General features: G+C 39.8%; 1 protein-coding gene and 1 long non-coding RNA gene across 4 annotated transcripts in view; one reads left to right on the top strand and one right to left on the bottom strand.

The window, feature by feature from the left end:
- Positions 1 to 23,120, top strand: part of LOC126090187 (sodium-dependent dopamine transporter) — a 497,172-nt gene that overhangs the window by 419,599 nt on the left and 54,453 nt on the right. The gene's annotated exons all lie outside the window — the stretch shown is intronic.
- On the bottom strand, positions 1,384 to 22,583 carry LOC126090240 (uncharacterized). Its single transcript, XR_007521102.1, has 3 exons — positions 22,481 to 22,583; positions 17,611 to 17,703; positions 1,384 to 1,877 (listed from the first exon to the last, which is right to left on the bottom strand). It is a non-coding gene; the product is annotated as an uncharacterized LOC126090240 (long non-coding RNA).

The following is a 23,120-nucleotide window of genomic DNA, read 5'->3' as shown; positions in this document are numbered from 1 at the left end:
AATCCTTAAGTATGTCCACTCTTGATTTAATGCAAAGAAATTCACTTTTTTTTAAATACAAATAAAACAAATTACAGGCAGTTTGGGAAATTAAGTCAAAATGTAACTCCAGAGGTGCTGTTGAGTGACAAAGCCATACAAAGAGTAACATATACAAGTTGCTGGGAATTCATGTCTATGAAAACTTAAACTCTAATGACAATGCGATAAAACTTGCACAGAAACTCAATTCAGTTAGTTATGTTCTTAGAATTACTGTAGATGATTGTACCTCTGAAGGTGCTAGAATGGCATACTTCAACAATTTTCAGTCTCTTGCAACATATGGAATAATATTTTGGTGTTCCACCACTTGCCGTCTAACTTACTTTACTGTTTCATGTCTGGAAAATTTCTTTTAAAGTTTTGCAGTGCAATATCTGGCCATGTCCAGTGCTTCTTTCTTGTCAAGCCATAGGTCACCAAGCGTACATCTCGTAGAGCAGTTGGGTCATTCTAAATGTTCCATGCCTTGGACTTCACTACAATTGTATTTACTGTTTCCATCATTGTTAAGGCTTCATTTAATTTGATTTGTTTTGACTAGTGCTACATCTGTTCTGATGTGATACAAATCTTCCAGCTTGATACATTACCGCTGTGCATTTGTAATCTCCTCCCTCCTTCCTTCTTCCAGCTATTGTCCACATTAAACAATGCTCAGTCCAAGTAATTAATAAGCAAAGTCTTTATGAAGATTTTGAGGGCAGCAAAGATTACAATAAACTTTCGAGTTTACTTAGCTTGTCATGTTAAGATGGCTCTAGTTCTTCTTGTCTATGGGTTTGATTCTTGAAGCTGAAAATCTCTCATCAGGTCCTCATGGTTGGTTTGAACTAAATAAATTTGAAGATTGTTGTTGCAGAATTTTTTTTATGTAAATATATTTTCTCACACTGTAGTATATGATACAGTCTTCTAATTTTCCATATTAACAAAGCCAAGATTACATTGTTCGTACCTATTACACAAAAATACATCCGATCACATCAGAGGCAAACTTACAACTCTCTCACTCCATGGAAAGAACAATATTCCAAAGGGTTTACAATTTTTCTAACAAATGAATTCCTAGTAGCTTTCATCACATTATTAATTTTGACTATTATTTCATAAATGAACCAGAAATAAACGTAGTAAACACTACAGGTTTGGGTAAATAATAACAGAAATTTTAAGTGTGCAAATATTTTGTAATTTCAAAAGTTTCTACAAAAAAAAAAAAAAAAAAAAAATTAACTGTACATTCAGAACTAGTACTTATCAATTATAACTTCGAAAATAAAATATTTTATAAAGTAATTTCTTTTCATAAATTTTAGCTTGAAACATAACATACTGTGTATTAGATTATATGGAAGTTCCCCAAAAAGTAATTGAGATAATATTCACCTGTCCAAAATTCAAAAAATAATGATGGTATTGACAACTACTATTGAGGAAAAGTAAAGCTAGAGGAGGATGTCCCATTACATCACCCCCTGTCACATAAATGGAAACAATGTGTTTACTGTATTTTCTGGCCTACTATAAGGTTTGCCAGACAATGTAAAAATGATGCCAAAAGATAGAATACCAATTGTCAATGTCAAATTCCAAATTTACAAGAAAGTTTTAGGTTTTATGGTCATCAGTTTCCTATGAACATAAGTATATGTTAGTTTACAAAAAACAGCAAAAGTTACAGAAGGAAATACAGAGCATCTGACAAATTTCTGATTACAGCAAATAGAGTTCTTCTTGCTTACAAGTTGTCTATATGTGAATGTATGCTTCCAGCCGGGTGGAAGCCCGAGAACTCTTCGCCAAGTTGTCTATAGTCCAAATAAGTGTGAAACCTGAGTAGTGAAATGGCAAAATTAACATAGGGTGTCAATTTCCAAAATTATGAACAAAATTCACATGAAGTTGCTCAGAACGTAAGAAAAATATCTACTATACAAATCATAATCTGTACATATATGAGCACACGGCATTCAAATTTTCAGATCTGTGGAACACTCTGTCCCAAGACAAATGATGCAAAGTCAAAACTACAAGATTACAACACTACACTATAGAAATAAGTTTTAAGGCAATGTAAATTACTAGAATTACCAATTGCAAGTTTACATCTATGAAGTCACACCTTCAAACTCATCAAAAGGGAAGAAAAAATACAGAACCTAAGTGCACGACAAGTGAGCCAGCTCAAAATACTCACGAATGGTACTGACTAGAAGAATATACTCAGTCACAAGTAGAAGTATAGCACAAAATCAATCAGCCACATAAACTGGAGTATGTAAGGATATGTTGACTCATGAAAAGAGAAAATAATGATAAAATATAAGGGCCTATGCTTAAGATATGGGGACCGACCCATGAATACAAACCACACCAGGTACACACTAGCATAAATGTTTCAAAACAACAAAATCATATATCAATACATTCAACCATATGTAAAGTTTAATTAGAGGAAGCATCTAGCCTCAACCAGTAGTTGCACGCTCTCCTTGAGTACATACACACAGCCTCGATGACTAGGGGCACCCAAAACAGAGTTAAGCATGAATTTGCACACAACTCAAGTTCCAATGAGATACAATAATGCAGTACTCAGGATAAGCATAGGTAAACAGTGTCATTAATAGCTTGGAATGATGACATAATTCAGTAGTATGAGGACCAAAATCAGTGTGTGAAATCAGAAATGTATACATCTTGTTATACAGTCTGTACACAATTTATGATCACATTCATAAATGCCTTCCACACTTTTTGATAATTGTCATACAGACTAACCTATGTACATAAATATATAGAAGAATCATTTACAATTGATAAAAAATACATACTGAGTATTGAGGTAGCAAAATCAATTGAAATGTATGGCTACTAACCTAACAGTGCCTAATTTTTTCAGATCCTGATAATTATTTAAAACATGGTTCATAGAACATATGCCGGAACTTCTTAAGTTTTCACATTTCTATGCTGAATGTAACAAATCATCTGTCATAGAACATCAAAGTTCCACAGCATTATATGCATGTTGAACCAGATTTAAACTTACATAATGTATTGGGAAGTTGATCCCCGTACCTGAAAAAACATACATTTATGTGGAATAACACTGTCCTTCACTTAACAAGTAGTAGATTAAAAGAAATTATGTACACAAGCAAGACAAGTTGGATTGGACTGACGCAGCATCCAAGAAAAGCCTGCAAAATGAGGTATGGACCATAGTCCATGATGTACTGACATAAGAATTCTGTGTTTAACATACACATGTGTTTGGTTTGCACATATGAAATTTCAAGATACTATTCTTAGTATTTACAATTAACTAAACGAGTTTTCACTCAATTTACCACAACGCCCATGACTTTACCCAAAAGAGTCCATGGCAATTAAATTAATCATTTTCCGCAGAGAACACAATAATAATAATAATAATATTTAGCACTAATAGCATTCTAAAATAAGAAATCTATCACTAGATATTTAATGACATTGTCACATTTCAAAATTGTAAAAGGATCTACCCATTTAGTCACATGAAATATATATAACAAAATCTCATGGCATATATGTATCAAAATCTAAAGCACAAATCTATTACATAACAGAATTATATAGTTGTATGAACCTGCAGATATACCATCATGTCTCTGCTTCCTCCTATTCCCCTGCTTTTTCATCATCTCCCTAACACACTCTTCTCTTTCTTATGCTGACAGAATTTTACATGGTGGAAACTCAACATCCCCAGAAATAAAGTTAGCTGGTCTGTGATTTAACATTCTTCTTTGAAGAATGGCTGTTCATCCTCAGAATCACTTATATAATCTATTCAACTGGTATGATTCTTACTACAATATGTTTGCAACAGTCTTCCAATTTCTCTCCAGGTTTACTTGAGGGATGGTACACAGAGGTTAGAATATGGCTTATTTTAGAATGTCAACAAAGTCTTTCCAAGCTTGTCATGTAAACTGAGAAGCATTGTCAGATACAATTATTTTAGGAATACCCACCTGATGAAAATATGTGTTTTCAAACATAGAAATGATTTACTTACTGGTAGCTTTCTTAAGAGGAAACAGCCTTAAGAACTTTGAAAATATATCACCCACCACAAAAACATAACAAAATACATTCTTAGACTTAGGCAAAGGTCCATAGATGTCCACAGACACAAGGTCTAGGTTACTATTAGGCAGTATGTTTTGCATTTGACCTTTACTTGTTTGGTTGTTGGTCACTCTTTGACATCTTCTACTTGACCCTCCTTTCTATGATATAAAAACAGATGTTTTCCTGAATCTATTGTGTACATTTGGTTGATCCACAATGACCAAAACTGTAATGTGTATAAGTTTTTAAACTATCAGTACAGTGTTCTGGCTAATATAGTTTCCAATCATCGGAGTCAGTCTTATGTCTCCTGAATAAAATACCCTTGTGTACCTTATAATATTGTTCAATCTTTTCTCCTCCTTTCTTACCCAACATGCTCTTAACCAATTTCCAATTTTGATACCTGTGGATATGTTTGCAAACTTTCAATCTTTTTCCTCTTTCACACCTCTAAAGCAAATAATTTTAAATTCTTACTCTCCTTCTCCAAAGCTGTTAGGTGAGTCACTCCCTAAAGATAGCCTAGACAAAGCATCAGCAACTACATTGTGCCCTTAATGTATCTGATTTCATAATTGAATTACTGTAAAAACAAGACCCTATGAGTAATTCTGTTATGGTACAGCTTACACTCCTGGAGATAACATAATGCTTTGTGATCAGTATAGATGATGACTTTGTGACCTAGTAAACAATGTTTGCTACTTTATTGGAAAAATTCCTGCACGTTTTTAATGAAACTTTCTCCCTTACTGTACATCATAAAAAGTAGGAAAAAAAGTAAAGTAGATTACTGAAGGAATAAAAATCTTGAGTGCAAGAAAAAGACAGCAACAAAGGGAACTTAAACATAACAAAAGTCCTGATTTTGTTACCTATGTAAAAGATTACAAAAATATTTTTAAAAAAATTGTAAAGGCGGCGAAAGAACTGGCAAATAATAGATTTATATTGGATAGTGAAAACAAATCAAAGGCATTTTGGTCAGTGATCAAAGCTGAAACAGGTGCCACAGGTAGAGGCCATGATATTTCTGAATTCTAAATAAAGGATAAAACTATTGTAAATGCTGCTCACATTTCTGAATTGTTTAATGAATTCTTTATAAACATAAACAAATCTAATGTCAATCTAGCAGAGTACCCAGACAAGGTAAATTTCTTCAACAGTGAGCAACTTTGCAGTGAATTTTTCAGTACATTCACCAAAACTTCTGTAAAAGATGTACAAAATGTCACTAAAAAGTAAAACATCAGCAGGATGGGATGGGATAGCAACAAAAGTGTTAAAAACAGTCTCTAAAACAAGTCCACAGCTGCTAACTACAATAGTTAACCAGTCCCTTCAAGAAGGTTATTTTCCAGACATGCTGAAGTACACAGTAGTTAAGCCACTATTCAAAAAATGGACAAAAGAACATGTGGGAAACTATCATGCAGTCTCTCTTCCTCCATCACTACCAAAAAATTTGAGAAGGTAGTCACCATACAAATTCAAAATTTCATAGGAAAATTTAAAATAATCTCAAAATATCAGTATGGATTTCAAAAAGGCAAAACCACAAAATCTGCTATAAATAATTTTGTTGATAAAATTAGCTCATCTCTAGACAACTTACTGCATGCCACAGGAATTTTTTGTGACCTATCAAATGCCTTTGATAGTGTGAATCACTCCCTGCTGCTCTGTAAACTGGAAAAGTATGGAATTAGGGGCATGGTATTAGAATGTTTTAAATCCTATCTAACCAACCGAAGACAAAGAATGGTTATAACATCAGACAGAGGAACTTATCCTTCAAAATGGAAAACAATTTCACATGACCCCCTGCGGGTCCGGGGATTAGAATAGGCCCGCGGTATTCCTGCCTGTCGTAAGAGGCGACTAAAAGGAGTCTCAAACGTTTCGGCCTTATGTGATGGTCCCCTCTCGGGTTTGACCTCCATCTATCCAAATTATTCCGAAGAGCGAGCCAATTGGGGAAGGGCACCTTACATGGTGCACTGTATCCTTCGTGCAATTAGACCTATTGCCGTCTTTCTCGTCGTTGCGATGGTGTCCCGCTCGTTTTCGATCTCATGGGCGATTACCACGCTGCACTCTGCAGTGTTTCTTTTACCTGCGACGACGACCTTGGCCATTTTTGCACCTAAGATCCAGCACGGTAGCCAGTCCGTTGTGGTGGGGTCGCCATGTACCCTCTTGGTTGTAGCCCCCTGACAACACAGGGATCGCTCTACTGATGCCTGCGCCGTTCACTCCCCACGTATGCCAAGGAGTAGATGCCCATCTCCCTGGGGCATCGGGACTCCCGGCAATGGCCATCCTGCCAGGTGGCCTTTGCTGTGGCTGGGTGGCGCCCGTGGGGAGGGCCCTTGGTCGGAGTAGGTGGCATCAGGGCGGATGACCCGCAATGAAGCGTGGTACATCATCTCTCGCTGGTGGGCCACCACCAGCAGTCTCTAAGCGATCGAGGTCTAACCTCAACGGCAGGAAATACGATCCACGATCATTTCCCTCCCTGGCCACTCCATGGGAGGAACGTATGGCAAAAGAAGGCAGTGGAGACTATTCACCCCGGTTCCTTGTGTGTACGCGAGTTGATGGGGAATCGTTTATGTCAACCAAGCCCCAGTTTTTTGTGGAGCATTTAGAGGACAAGTTCGGGGAGGTGGAGGGCTTGTCCAAGATGCGCTCTGGTTCTGTGCTCATCAAAACGGCATCCTCTGCCCAGTCACGGAGGTTGCTCAATTGTGACAAGTTGGGGGATGTTTCAGTTAACATCACGCCGCATAAGAGTCTGAACATGGTCCAGGGTATAATATTCCACAGGGATCTTCTTCTGCAGTCCGACGATGAATTACGCGCCAACCTCGAACGACGAGGTGTTCACTTCGTCCGGCGCGTCCATCGGGGTCCGAGGGATAATCAGGTAGCCACCGGTGCCTTCATCTTGGCCTTTGAGGGTGATGTCTTACCCGAAAAGGTTAAGGTGATGGTTTACCGTTGTGATGTGAAGCCATATATCCCTCCTCCGATGCGGTGTTTTAAATGCTGGAAGTTCGGGCACATGTCATCTCGCTGTACTTCCAGCATCACGTGTCGGGATTGTGGACGTCCTTCGCATCCTGATACTCCATGTGCCCCGCCTCCTATCTGTGTTAACTGCGGAGAACACCATTCCCCCTGCTCGCCGGACTGTAGGATCTTTCAAAAGGAACGGAAGATAATGGAATATAAGACCCTGGACCGCCTGTCCTACACCGAGGCAAGGCGGAAATTTGAGCGGCTACATCCTGTGCCAATGCCAACTAGTTATGCCGCTGCTGCAACACCAGTTCGATCTCAGCTCGGTCAGCATTCACCGGCCCCCTTGGTTGTGGGGGGCACTTCACTCCCTGTTGCTCCTGCTCCATCTACTTCAGGAGCAACACCACCCCAACCACCGGGGACATCTGTTCCCCCTTCACAGCCGGAGAAGCGTGAGCCTTCTTCGGCTCCTCTCGCTCGGAAGGGGTCCCTTGGGGCCCTCCCATCCCAGGCTTTGCCCAGTGCCAAAGTGGACACCCGCAAGGTTGTCAAACAATCACCGGTCGCTGGTCGTAGGGCGTCACGGTCGTCTTCAGTCCCAGAGACTGACCCAGTGAGGCCCTCCCAGCCAGAACCACCTAAGGCTCAGCGCGCAAAGCAGTCAAAGAAAAAGGCTCCCAAGCATCCTGAAATTGCGGTGGCACCTGTCCCACCGCAGCCTTCTCCCTCTGCGTCCGAGGATGAGGTGGAGATCCTGGCGTCCGCTGAGGACATGGATCTCGCCAGTCCCTCGGATGCAGTAGATAGCTGTTGTCCCGGTGGTGACTCAGTAGCAGCAGGGGCCCCGGAGGCGTAATCTGCCTCCCCAGTCCCTTCACGCCTTTCCCATCCATGGCTAATACCATCCTCCAGTGGAACTGCAGCGGTTTCTTCCACCATCTAGCTGAGCTCCGCCAACTTCTCAGCCTTCGCCCTTTCTTCTGCATTGCTCTGCAGGAAACTTGGTTTCCGGCGATGCGAACCCCCGCCCTTCGTGGCTATCGGGGTTATTACAAGAACCGAGCAGCTTATGAAAGGGTGTCTGGTGGCGTCTGCATTTATATCCTTCACACTCTGCACAGCGAGTCTGTCCCTCTCCAGACGCCTTTAGAGGCTGTCGCTGTACGTGTGTGGACGCCACAGGCTGTTACCGTCTGCAGTCTTTACATTCCACCGGATGGTGATGTCTCGCAGCATGTCCTGGCTGCACTGGTCGCCCAATTGCCGCCACCTTTCTTGCTATTGGGCGACTTCAACGCTCATAACCCTCTGTGGGGTGGGTCGGTGGCAACAGGTCGAGGCGCCATCATTGAGCATTTATTGTCGCAGCTCGATCTCTCGCTGTTAAATGATGGTGCCTTCACACACTTCAGTGTGGCGCATGGCACCTACTCCGCCATTGACCTTTCAATCTGTAGCCATAGCCTCTTACCGTCTGTCCAATGGAGTGTGCATGACGACCTGTGTGGTAGTGACCATTTTCCGATCTTTTTGTCACTACCACAGCGCCCCTCTTCTGGGCACCCTAGCAGATGGGCTATGAATAAGGCTGACTGGGACTTGTTCTCCTCCACTGCCGCTTTTGAGCCTCTCTCTACCGATGACATTGATGCGGTGGTTCAATCGGTCACCACCGGCATCGTTACTGCCGCCGAATCTGCCATTCCCCATTCCTGTGGGTCCCCTCGGCGGAAGGCTGTGCCTTGGTGGTCGCCTGAGATCGCTGAAGCGATTAAAGATCGCCGGCGGGCGCTCCAGCGTCACAAGCGACACCCCTCCCTCGACCACCTTATCGCCTTCAAACGGCTGCGTGCGCGGGCCCGCCTCCTTATCCGCCACGGCAAGAAGGAGTGCTGGGAGCGGTATGTGTCCACCATTGGCCTCCATGTCACTCCTTCGCAGGTCTGGGCCAAGATTCGACGCGTCTACGGCTATCGGCCACCTGCCAGCGTCCCTGCGCTCTCACTGAATGGAGCAGTTTGTACTGACTCCGACGTCATTGCCAATCGCTTAGCAGAGCATTTTGCTATGAGTTCCGCTTCTGCGAATTACCCCCAGGCCTTCCGCTCCATTAAAGAGCGGATGGAACGTCGGAGCCTTTCGTTTCGCACCAACCACCCGGAATCTTACAATGCTCCATTTAGTGAGTGGGAATTTCGCAGTGCCCTCGCTGCTTGCCCTGATACCGCTCCTGGGCCAGATGGCATCCACTGTCAGATGCTGAAACACCTTTCAGTGGACTGCCAGCGGCGCCTTCTCGATCTTTACAACCGTCTTTGGGTCGAGGGGGAGTTTCCGTCGCAATGGCGGGAAGGCATTGTCATCCCCGTTTTGAAACCTGGAAAGCACCCTCTGGAGGTGGACAGCTACCGTCCCATTAGCCTCACCAACGTTCTTTGCAAGTTGCTTGAACGGATGGTGAGCCGGCGCTTGCATTGGGTACTGGAGTCTCGAGGCCTTCTGGCTCCATCTCAGGGTGGGTTCCGTAAAGGCCGCTCCGCCGCCGACAATCTGGTGAGCCTGGAGTCGGCCATCCGTACTGCCTTTTCCCGCCGTCAGCACCTGGTCGCTGTCTTTTTCGACATGCGGAAGGCGTACGATACGACGTGGCGTCATCACATTCTTTCTACGCTCCATGGATGGGGTCTTCGGGGTCCTCTGCCGATTTTTATCCGCAATTTTCTGTCGTGTCGTACCTTCCGCGTGCAAGTCGCGGCCTCGTATAGTTCCTCCCACGTCCAGGAGAACGGTGTGCCACAGGGCTCTGTTTTAAGTGTCTGTCTGTTTTTAATAGCCATTAACGGGCTTGCTGCGGCCGTGGGAAATTCTGTCTCCGCTTCCCTGTATGCTGACGACTTCTGCCTTTATTACAGCTCTACTGGCATTGCCGCTGTTGAACGTCAGCTACAGGGCGCTATCCGTAAGGCGCAGTCTTGGGCTGTAGCGCATGGGTTTCAGTTTTCGGCAGCCAAGACCCGCGTTATACATTTCTGCCGGCGCCGAACAGTCCATCCTGAGCCGCGGCTTTATCTTGCCGACGAACTCCTTGCTGTGGTGGAGACCCACAGGTTTTTGGGGGTGGTTTTTGATGCCCGGTTGACGTGGCTGCCTCATATCCAGCAGCTTAAACAGACGTGTTGGCGGCATCTAAACGCTCTGAGATGCTTGAGCCACACCCGCTGGGGAGCCGACCGCTCTACCCTGTTACGGCTCTACCAGGCGTTAATCCAGTCCCGTCTGGATTATGGGTGCCTGGCATATGGCTCAGCATCCCCGTCTGCGTTGCGGGTGCTGGACCCAATCCTCCACAGCGGGATACGCCTTGCCACTGGTGCTTTCCGCACCAGCCCTGTGGACAGCTTACTCGTGGAGGCAGGTGTCCCTCCACTGCGGTTCCGGCGCCAACGTTTGCTGGCCGCTTATGCTGCCCATGTTCTAAGCTCGCCCGGGCATCCTAACTATCGTCTCCTGTTCCCGCAGTCAGTCGTCCGTCTGCCGGAACGTCGGCCCCGGTCGGGTTGTCCGATCGCCATTCGCGTCAAGGAGCTTCTCTCCGGGCTTGGGCTTGTCCCTGTTCCACCTCCTTTCCGGGCACTTCTGCGTACACCCCCGTGGTGCGTTCCTCGCCCTTGCCTTCGGCTAGACTTGGCACAGGGCTCGAAGGACTTAGTCCCTCCAGAGGCCTTCCGCCGCCGCTTTTATTCCATCCTGGCCACGTATCAGGGCTCTGGCATTGTTTACACCGACGGCTCGATGGTTGCTGGTCGGGTCGGGTATGCGCTCACTCTAGGGAACCATTCCGAACAACGTTCTTTGCCGGCTGGCTGCAGCGTTTACACTGCTGAGCTGGTCGCCATCTTTCGAGCCCTAGAGTATATCCGCTCCTGCTCAGGTGAGTCGTTCGTTATCTGTAGCGATTCCCTGAGCAGTTTACGAGCACTCGACCAGTGTTTTCCTCGTTCCCGTCTGGTGATGGCTATCCATGAGTCCCTGCATACTCTTGCGCGTTGCGGCCGCTCTGCGGTCTTCGTGTGGACCCCAGGCCATGTTGGGATCCCCGGCAACGAGAATGTTGACCGGCTGGCGAAAGAGGCGACTAGTGCACCACCTCTGGACGTTGGCCTCCCGGAGACCGATTTGCGGGCGTTCCTACGCCGCAAAATTCTGGACCTTTGGGACACTGAATGGCGCGCCCTGCCTTCACGCAACAAACTTCGGGCCATCAAGGGGGCTACCGGTGTGTGGCGCTCCTCCTTGCGGGTTTCTCGCAAGGAGTCTGTTGTCCTCTGCCGGCTGCGCATTGGGCACACTCGGCTTACCCACGGCCACTTATTGCGCCGTGAGGATGCGCCTCTATGTCGCTGCGGCTCCGTTTTATCCGTGGTTCATGTTTTATTGGAGTGTCCGTTTTTAGCTGCGCTCAGGCAGTCGTTCGCACTGCCTGCCTCGCTCCCTGCCCTTTTAACAGATGACCCGGCTATGGCTGACTTAGTTTTACGTTTTATTCGGGCAGGGGGTTTTTATTCTTTACTCTGAGTGTTTCTGTCTTTATCTTATTGTTTTGTGTTGATTCTGGCCTTTGGCCTCCGGTTTTAAACTGATTTTTTAATGTGTTTCCAGTGGTTGGCTTTTCCTTTTTTATTTCTCTGGTCGGCCAACCACCGTCACACTCTGTGTGCTTTTAGTTCGTTTTGTCTTGTCTTTGTTTCAGTTTCTCTTGTCCTGTATCGTCTGTGATCTCTTTTGTTCCTCGTTTTTATTCTCTGTGGGTGTTCTTTGTCTTTGGAAAAAGGGACCGATGACCATAGCAGTCTGGTCCCTTTAATCCCCCAAACCAACCAATTTCACATGGAGAACCCCAAGGTTCTGTCTTAGGTCCCATTCTGTTTTTGTTTTACATAAATGATCTGCTGCTTAGTATTGAGTGTCACTCAGTTTTATTTGCAGATGATACATCTTTAACCATTGAAAGTAACAGTACAGATCAAATTCCACAAACTGTATTAAATACTTTAGAAAAATTAGATACCTGGTTTGATTTAAACGGGTTAAAATTAAACATGGAAAAGACTCAATTAATGGGGTTTAAAACCAAACAAGCAAAATTAAATGATATTCAGGTCAGTCACAGAAACCAGGATTTGGAGGAATTTGTGTGAAATTCCTAGGAATGCAACTAGATAAAAATCTATCATGGGGATCACATATACAGTACCTGCAAATAAATTAAACAGCCTAGCATTTGCAGTGAGAATATTGTACATGCTACCAGTATGGACATAAGAAAAGTAGTATATCACAGCTACTTTGAGTCGGTAATAGGGTATGGAATTCTATTTTGGGGTAACTCAAACCATATGTGTTGAATACTAAAACTTCAGAAAATCATCATTATGCACAATGTAGGGCGAAGAAAATCATGTCGTCTACTCCTAAAAAATCTAAGTATACTAAGTGTTCCCTCACTATACAAATATGAGCTGATTATCTTTGTACACGGTAACCCTGATTTATTTGTAGCAGATCAGTTTCAACATGATTACAACACCAGAAATCAAAATAATTTATGCTGCCCAACCACCGTTTAAAACTTTATGTTCAAACTCCACACTGTAAAGGTATGAAAATTTAAAACAATGGGAAAGGAAGAGAATTGCTCAGCATAAATTTAGAAATACTGAAAAATTCTTATATGAGAAACTAGTGCAGAAATGTTACTATTCAATAGAAGAATTCATAAAATTTGAGCAGGAGAGAGCAAGTACTTAGGACTGTTATTCTTAAAAGTTTGTTGCTTTTGAAGAAAAATTGTTAATTGCTTAATTAAGTAATTATTCAGTACTGTATATTATATTACTGGTATTATAAGGAAAATTGTAAACCAGTTTTTGTGTTTTGATGAGTCTCCTGTACTTTAAATCAATGGCTTGAAATTTTATGTTATGAGACAATAAACTTCTACTTCTACTTCTACTACTATTACTACTTAAACTTGTTGAATGCCCAATGTACAGCCAAAGTTCTTTCTCAGTTACAGTGTATGTCTTTTCATGCTTCTATATAGTCTGCTAGCAAATGCAAAGTGATTATGTTCAATAACACCTTCAACTTCAACCTCGTGAAATAAATAAGCACCCAAACCAACATCATTACTGTCTGGCGTAATACAAAAAGAAAGAGACAAATCTGGTCTGAACAATATCTGACTTTGACACAACTGTCCTTTGATCTCATCAAAAGCATCCTGACATTCCTGAGTCCAATGTCAAACAGTATTCTTCTTGAAAAGTACACACAGATATGAAGCAGCCAAAGCTTGGTATCTACAAAATTTTCTATAGAACCCAGTTTACCCAAAAAATGATTTAAGCTGTTATTTTGTTGCGAGGAGTAGGAAAATTATCAATAGCATTAAGTTTCCCTTTATCATGTGCAATTCCTTTCTCAGATATAACATGTCCTAAAAATTTATCTATTTTCAAAGTCATACCTCCTTATTCCAATTTTGAATAACATCTCTTAACAGATCCAAATGTTGTTCCCCAGTCTTTTCAGTTACAAAAATGTCATCAACCTACACAATTAATTTTGAACTCACTTCACTTCCCAAGAGAGAATCCAGAGCTCTTATCAATTCAACTACAGATACATTTAGCCCAAATCGCACTGCACAGTATTGAAAACACTTACCTCCATGCAAAAATGCAGGATACTTTCAAGAATTAATTTGAAGTGGAATCAGGTGAAATCTAGAGGTCATGTCCAAACTACTCATGAATTTTACATAATCAAATTTGTGTAACAGCTCGTCTATGTTCTCAGTATGGTCACTCTCTCTGATAAGAAACTTATTTAAGATGTCTAGAGTCCAAAACAAGTATCACTCCACCATTTCTCTTACTTACCACAACTAAAGGATCATTGTAAGCACACCTACTTCTCTCAATTACTCCCCAAATTTCCATTTTCTGAATTTATTTCTCTACATTTTTTCCTTTTTGAAAATGTTATACTATATGGCTTGAGACAGAAAGGTTGATGATCTCTAAGGTAAAATATGCACTGATAGCCTTTTACTTTCCCTGATCTTTCACTGAACCCATTTCTAAACTCCAATAACAAATTCATAAGTTGTTCCTTTTGTCGGTCATTAAGAGTTTTAGCTTCCCTCACTTTAGAATCTTCTACACTTACAAAATCCTGATCCTCAGTCTAATCACAATTTATATCATTGTAAATCGTCTGGTACTCACCTTGGTTCACAATGTTTGCAGATAGTCACAACTTTTCTCACAGTTTAAAATACTGAAATTATTTTTCACATAAGTATTACTTTTAGGTTCCAAAATAAACAATTCTTTAGCACCCCATCCAAAACAACCCTCAGCTTTCACTGTCCAATCCATACCGAGAATTATACTTTCTTCCAAACTAGAGATCACTAACCATCCATGTTCAAAGGTCTGGTCTTCTACACTAAAAGTTAAAATTACCTGATATTTAACCAATTTGCTTTGATTACCAGTAGCTCCTCTTATCCTACAACTACAATGGGATACCACAAATTAGGCTACCTGATCAATCTTAATTTTAATGTTAGGACACCCAAAATCTGATCATCCTCTCTGTAGTCAGACACTTCATGCAAAAGATCACTTTCAATTTCATCAAATTATCAGGTAAATATTGAACACAATGAATAGATTCCATGGCACAACTAACATCACTTGTTACAGAAGAAACACAAAACACATTACTGTCAAAATTAGACTTCCTGCTTAGATTCTCTTTCACTTCATTCCATCAATTGGGATACAAATTCTGACTAACCACAGCTAACTTATTCCAGAATGCACCTTTATCTAAGTCATCATTAATCCGGTCCCAAACAAACTTCAAAAATGTAGGCTTTCATGGCTGGTATTGTCTTCACTTAAAACTTCCGGGCTGATAGGCCCGAGGAGAGTTTTATACGTCGACCACGGCCTATCAGCCCAAAAGTTTTAAGCGAAAACTTCAAAAAGTTTTCGCCTTTATTCTCAGGCTCACAGATACCTCACCTTTACTGTGTGGATCATTACTCTGCATGACATTAATGAAAAACTGTTTTTACTGGACTGGTATTCCATGAACCTCACTTACAACATCACATACCTTACCTGTATTGTCAATACCATTCACAAATAACTCTGAAACTTCATTATTCTTAAACACCACAAATGCCTGATACAAATCATCATCATCATATTCCACCAAAATTGTTTCATCAATAACATCACTGACAGACAACTCTCATTTCCATCAAAATCACTTACCTCACTTACATTCATTTGCAATAAGCCACCAGCCTCAGACTTACCAACCTCAGTTATTTCACAGCTTTCATTCACATCTACATCAAAAATACCACCTAGTTCAGATCCAATACAGTCATCACCTGATTTACATACATCAACAATAATGTTTTCTGCCCAAGAGAAGAAATTCTTTTTACTTACTACACCAAAATTCTCACTATTCTCACATTCTGGTTTGTGATTAGCACTTACATCACAATAATTAAACATAATATCCCACAACTTTTGATCAAAACATAAATGAGAAATCTGATATTTCTTATGTTCAATTTCAGATACATGTGCCATGTCATTAACACTGTTATTATTGTCTAATTGCAAGTGTAACTGAAGGGTCCTGTGCTTGTTATGTTTCCTCGCCCCAAAACTGTGGACCTTCATTGGGGCGAACTCTCCCAAGTAGTTACTTCTGTGATTGTTTCTTCTATTAAAATGCCCATGGTTATTCCCATTATTCCTATTCTGCTGCTGTTCAAAATTTGTCTCCCTATTGTCACTTTGATCTCAATGGAAGTAACCATAATCTCTGTTTCTGTGATTACTCCCATTGTGATTTCTGTCATTCCTATTATTATGGTACATACTTCTTTCTATTGCCATATCCAGTCTGTTAACATATCATAAAAATTTTTCAAGACAGTCATCAGGTCTGTGTACCAAATCCCACTGCACTGTTCCTGGTAATTTCATCCATCCAATGGTTTGCCAAGATATACTAATTTTTGAAGCTGGTTCTTACAAATCTCTTTCAAAGTGCTGTCCATATTCCTATGTTTAGGACCATTCAAATATTCACTTCTGTTTCTCCCCTGTTCTGCTTCCAACTAAAATTTATTTAAAAAACTTTCCTCACTGACTTAAATTTAAATTCACCCATGTCAGAGCTTCGCCTTCGAGAAATCTTTCAACAAATTTAATTTTTTTATTGCCATTCTTGCCTGACGCAAAGTTATCTTTGCAGAGGTGCAGAAAATCCACTGGCTGTAAATTATTTGGTGGAAAACGCTTGATACGAGTCTTGGACTATGGACTACCATTGTTTGCACACAGATTTTTGTTAATGCAACTTTAATGAACTGCTGACATTTTTTGATCTAAAACAGTTACATTGTTTTATGCATTGAAATTCTTTTTGTTTAAATTGGTGATGTTTTGTTGGGTGGTAGCTCCCAACTCACACAGATTTTCTGCTACGTCCTTCTGTTCAACTCTGATGTCATCAACATTCTTTAATTGTTTTGCTGACTCAGCTACAAACTCATCTTCTAAAACAGTAACATCAAGTTTTTCATTTACAGTTTTTAAACCCTCTGACAACTTATTTTTTAACTAATGAACTTGATTACTAAGTGACCTATCTGATCTTGTACCCTGTCCATTTTACTGTTGTTATCTGTACAAATTTTAGTTAATTGATCATTAACTGCACTAAATTGGCTGTTGTTATCTGTCTTCATTTCCTCTAGTTTTGCCAAAATTAAGTGGTGCAAAACATCAGTCTTTACTGTTTCTTTACTGTCACCAATTTAACTCAGCTCAAATGTTTCTTCCTCACTTTTGCTTTTGTCCCTAGTCTTTTTGTTAACAAACACAAGACCACAATAAAACTAATTTCACAAATGGTTTGTACTTATTTTTCCTTTTTGATGTCCCTGGTTGTAGTTGTAAAGTCCTCCTCACTTTCATTAGATTCGGTCCATCATTATTGGTAGTGCATCTTCACTGTTGGTGTAAAGAGCCTTGGTTGGGCAGTCTTCAGTTTTGCTCCAGGTGATCGAAAACTTATTCGTACATAAATTTCAAAAATCAACGAAATAAAACAATTTTCTACAACAGATTATTAGTCAGTTAATCACAGACAATGCCCCCAATTGTAATCTCCCCCCCCCCCCCCCCCCTTCCTTCTTCCAGCTATTGTCCACATTAAACAATTCCCAGTCCAAGTAATTGATAAGCAAAGTCTTTATGAAGATTTTGAGGGGAGCAAAGATTACAATAAACTTTCAAGTTTACTTACCTTGTCATGTTTAGATGGCTCCAGTTCTTCTTGTCTAGGGGTCTGATTCTTGAAGCTAAAAATCTCAGATCAGGTCCTCACGGTTGGTTTGAACTAAAAAAAATTGAAGATCGTTGTTGCAGAAATTTTTTTTTTTTTACATGAATACATTTTTTCACGTTATAGTATATCATACAGTCTCTTGATTTTTCACTTTAACAAATCCGAAATTACATTGTGCACAACTGTTATACAAAAATATATCTGATCACATCAGAGGCAAGCTGACGCCTCTCTCACTCCAAGGAAAAACCAATATTCCAAAGGATTTACAAATGAATTCCTAGTAGCTTTCATTACATTATTAATTTTGATTAGTATTTCATAAACAAATCCAGAAATGAACATAGTAAACAGTACAGGATTGTGTAATTAATAATAGAAATTTAAAGTGTGCAAATATTTCGTAATTTCACATGTTTCTAAAAAAATAATTTTAACTGTACATTCAGAACTATTACTTGTCAATTATAACATTCAAAATAAAATATTTTATAAAATAATTCCTTTTCATAAATTTTATCTTTATTTTTATCTTTAAATACAACATACTGTGTAGAAAATATTGTATTATAAATATTATATTATAAATTATATGGAAGTTTTCAGAAAAGCAACTGGGATATTATTGAACTATCCGAAATTCACAAAATAATACTGATATCAACAACTACTGTTGAGGAAAAGTAATGCTAGAGGAGGATGTCCTGTTACAATCTCTTGTACGGAATCTGTTGTGGGATTTAAGTCTGCTAGGTCTGCTTGAAGCACTGTGTAGGGGGTGGTGCTCGTCAAAGGTCTGTTTATATTTTTCTGTATGATCTTGTACAATTATTTGGGATTCAAGATCTGAGAATCTGGCTGCTTTAAGAATGGTGTAACTAAATACCCTTTATAGATGTTGAGGACTTGTAGTGGCGACCAAGACACTTAAGGTTAGCATAGAAACTCATGTCCAGAAACGTACCACTTTCCTGCTATGTACAGAATACCACAACACAAGTTCAAATGTCGCTCATTTTTGGGATCAGTGACTACAATATTATGTTTGTAATTCGCTAATCACCTGATGTCCCTGCCTATTAGAGGTTTGTTTACAAGCCACTCAGTTGTGTTTCTGATCTGCCAAGAGAGGTTCGTATCTGCTGTTGTGCTTGTTCTTGCGGTCTTCATTCATGCTGTATTACTGTACCTGCCCAAAGAGATTCCTACCCACTGTTGAGCTTCAGCATGGGTTGTGGGTGCCGTGGATGCTGGAAGACCAATTGATGATCATATGTACCGGAACATGATGTGGAGGTACTATATTAGTATTAACTTTGGTGGTCATCCCATCAAGCCCTATTCTGTAATTTATTTCAAAGAGGGTATACCTTATAAATCACTTGACTTAAATATGTATTGTGAAGATTTTAATTTTGAAGCATGTGGATCTGAAATTTTTGCTGATAATAAATCTATTATAGTGGTAACAATTTATAGGGCTCCTGCAGGGAAAATCTGTATTTTCTTAAAACAGCTTGAATCAGTTTTGGTAAAAATATATTCAAAGGCTAAGCAGTTAGTCATCATGGGTGACTTTAATGTAAACTTCCTTACAAACAACACCAGTAGAAGAGAATTGGAACATTTATTGGAAACCTTTACTGTAACTCCAATAGTTAAATTTCCTACCCGAGTGACAGATACCAGTGTAAGCCTTATTGACAACATCTTTATTGATAAGTTTAGTAGTAGTCTTAGTACTGTATGTCAAATTCTTAATGGTCTGTCAGACCATGATGGGCAGTTGCTAGCTCTTAATGACTTATGTTCTGGCATTAAAAAATATAAACCAGTTTTTAGGTCCTTCAGAACAATCAATGTGGACACTTTAGAAAATTTCAATCAGCTCTTGCAGCAGACTGGCTGGAGCCCAATATACAAAGAAAGAAATGTCAATATTAAATTCAACCTATTCACAGATGAATTCATGTCCCTCTTTGAAGCAGCATTTCACAAGAAAACTATTAAAATTAACCCCCAGAATTGCAGAATCAAACCCTGGATTACAAAAGGGATGAAAATTTCATGTAATACAAAAAAATGGTTATATATGTCACAAAGATGTTCTGAAGATCCTGCAATAAAATAACACTACAGATTATATTGTAAAATCCTAAAAAGAATTATAAAGTGCTCCAAAACCTTACATATTAAAAGTGAAATAGACAACTCTAACAACAAAATAAAAACCATCTGGGATGTCATCAAAAGGGAGCTGGGGAAAAAAGAGGAGAGTGTATCTAGTGTAGAAATAAGACCGTGCAGTAATTTAATTAAAGAAACGAATGCAGTTGCAACAGTCTTAAATGAGCACTTTCTAACAGCTTCTGAGAGAACTGGCTGTAGGGGTTCAGTCAATGAGGCTATGGACCTTCTGAAAGGATCTTGTCTGTGCAAAACTAATCAAATGCTCATAGCCCCAGTTACAGTCAGTGAAGTGAAAAGGATAATCACTAAAATGCAAACCAAAATGTCATCTGGCTTTGATAATATCTACACTAAGGTACTTAAACATTGTCATAATGCCATTTGTGTAATACTTTGCCATATATTTAATGAATCCCTCCAACAAGGTATTGTGCCTGAAATAATGAAGTATGCCAATGTGAAACCATTGTTCAAGCAGGGGGAAAAAACTGATGCTTCTAACTATCACCCTATATACCTTTTAACATGCTTCTCCAAAGTTCTTGAGAAACTGATGCATAGGAGAATTGTAGAACACCTGAATTTCCACAAGGCTCTTAGTCAATGCCAATTTGGTTTCCAATCAGGCCTGTCAACTGATGATGCCATATTCTCCTTTACTAATAATGTTTTAGAAGCACTGAACAATAAATTGGCTTCAGTTGGTATTTTTTGCGACTTAACCAAAGCCTTTGACTGTGTGAGCCATGAAATCTTCCTTTCAAAAACAGCCTATTATGGTTTAACTGACACAGTGGGAATGTGGTTCAGATCATACCTGATTGACAGAAAGCAGAGGGTATTGCTGAATCATGAAGATGGCTCAACAGCTTCATCTGGCTGGGGAACAGTTAGTGTAGGCGTGCCGCAAGGTTTGGTGCTTGGCCCTTTGCTCTTTTTCATTTTTTTAATGACATTCCTCACTGTTCTAAGGCTACCATCAAATTTACGGTTTTCGCAGATGATACATCCCTTGTAATTGAAAAAACACCTGAAAATGATATTGCATCATCTGCCAACTTGGTGTTCCATGACCTCCATAAGTGGTTCAGATGCAACAGCCTAACTTTAAATCTAAAAAAAAGAAAAAATCATGGGTCTCACAAAGTTCAGGATGACGTAAGTCTAAGCTGTAATGATCAAGATATACATCAAGTTTATTCAACAAAATATTGACAGTAAATTAAATTGGTCTTGCCATATTTTGGACTTGAAAAAAAGACTTAGTTCAGCAACTTATGCTCTACGTATTATAGCAACAACTCTAATAGTGATGCTGTTAAGGCTGCTTATTTTGGCTATTTCCATTCATTGTTATCCTATGGCTTAATATTCTGGAGTAACCAACCAATGGCAAATAAAGTATTTGTAACTCAGAAAAGAGCAATTCAAATTATAAGTTGAGTTAACAGGAATCATTCTTGCAGAAATCTTTTTAAAACACACAAAATATTAACAATGACCTCACAATATATCTTATTCCTTATGTGCTTTTCAGCTAAGAACCTACACATGTACAAAACCAATACTTCTTATCATGACTATGACACAAGAACAAAACATGACTTTCATGTTGACAGAAAAAACTTGAGTCTGATAGGGGGCGTATACTACTCAAGCATAAAGGTGTTTAATGCACTCCCGTCTGACATAAAAAATCTTGCCAGTGAAATGCCAAAATTTAATAGTAAATTGAAGGGATATCTTCTGGAAAAAGCGTTTTACTCTCTTAATCAATTCTTTACTGTAACATTGTAACTCAGATGTAATACTTTACTTGTAATATTTGCTATTGCCACTTTGTAACTTAATACATCTTACACCAGTATGGCAATTTGTGTTCAGGCAATTGGCACTATCAAATTCCTGCTAATGTATAGTTTGTAATATGGAAAATTGTAATTTATTATCTTATCATTTTATACTTCTGTTTTACCGTAGAAAATGCTTAAGCCTGTAACTATTAACATACTTTGTTTCTTATACAACAATTGCAATTTACATTTGTTAGCATATACAAGTAGGCTACAGTGTTAATTTATATTGTGACTCGTTCCATATTCATGCAATTCTTTTGTATACCGGATCTACGGAACACGAATAAATAAATAAAATAAATAAGTGTAAGCAGACCCAGATGACAAGCAGCAGGAGACAGAGAGCAACCAGTGTTGTGGTATTTTGCATGAAGTGGGAAAACAGTATGTTTCCAGGAATAAGTTCCTATGCAAAACTTAACCACCTTGGTCCCCACTACAAGTCCTCACAGTCTGTAAAGGGAATTTAGTTACACCCTGTACAGCTTCTAGAGTGGTGTGGGTTTCATCACTACCACCTAAACAGAAAGCTGTGCATGCTATTGTGATGTTATACAGAGTGAGCCAGGGTTGGCAAGGCCCTATGCTGACAGAATTGAGGCACACACCCTGCAATCTTCCTCAAATGATTTTACGAAATCAGTTTGGTAAAAAAACTTGATTTCCACATTACACGTAGATTTATATGTCAGCTTCATGGACATAGTTAGTGTTATATTTCAAACAATGGAAAATCCAGGATAGAATGTAACAAAATTGTGAAAAGGAAAGTTGCTACTCACCATATGATAAAGTCCTCAGATCAGTGTATTATGGACTTGTCTTCCCACATTTGTCTTATTCAGTTCATATATGGGGAAGTGCACAAGCTGGCTACCTAAAAAGAATATTCACAATTCAGAAAAGGGCAGTGAGATGCATAGCAAAAATACCACCAAGACAGACCTGTAGGCAAGCTTTTGTATACTATAATATTATGACAGTATATTCACTGTACATATACCAAAGCATAATGGCAGTAAGGTCAAGTGATAAACACCTCCTAAATAAAGATGTACACAAACACAGTACAAGAGGAAATGAAAATTACTACATGATAAACAGAAATCTAAAACTGTCTATGACTGCCCCAGAAGAAGCAGGCAATAGGTTTTTTAATAAACTCCCCAAAATCATTAAAAAAGAAACAGACCTAAAATGTTTTAAAAATCATTTGAAACTATATCTCACAGAGAAATGTATATACAGTTTGAGTGAATACTAAGATGGTGTTTAATATGTTATATCATTACTGAAATGTATCTTTTAAAATTATCATGTATGTTGTTTGGATTTGTGTGTAGATATAATGTGAAACATGTAATACCTTTGTATGATTATGGACTATTTCTGTTTAATCATTTGTTTCATTTATATATAATG

The sequence above is a fragment of the Schistocerca cancellata genome, chromosome 1, assembly GCF_023864275.1.
Source record: "Schistocerca cancellata isolate TAMUIC-IGC-003103 chromosome 1, iqSchCanc2.1, whole genome shotgun sequence".
NCBI classification, from domain to species: domain Eukaryota; kingdom Metazoa; phylum Arthropoda; class Insecta; order Orthoptera; family Acrididae; genus Schistocerca; species Schistocerca cancellata.
The sequence above is the reverse complement of the archived record's forward strand: the minus strand, read 5'-3'. Positions and strand labels throughout refer to the sequence as shown.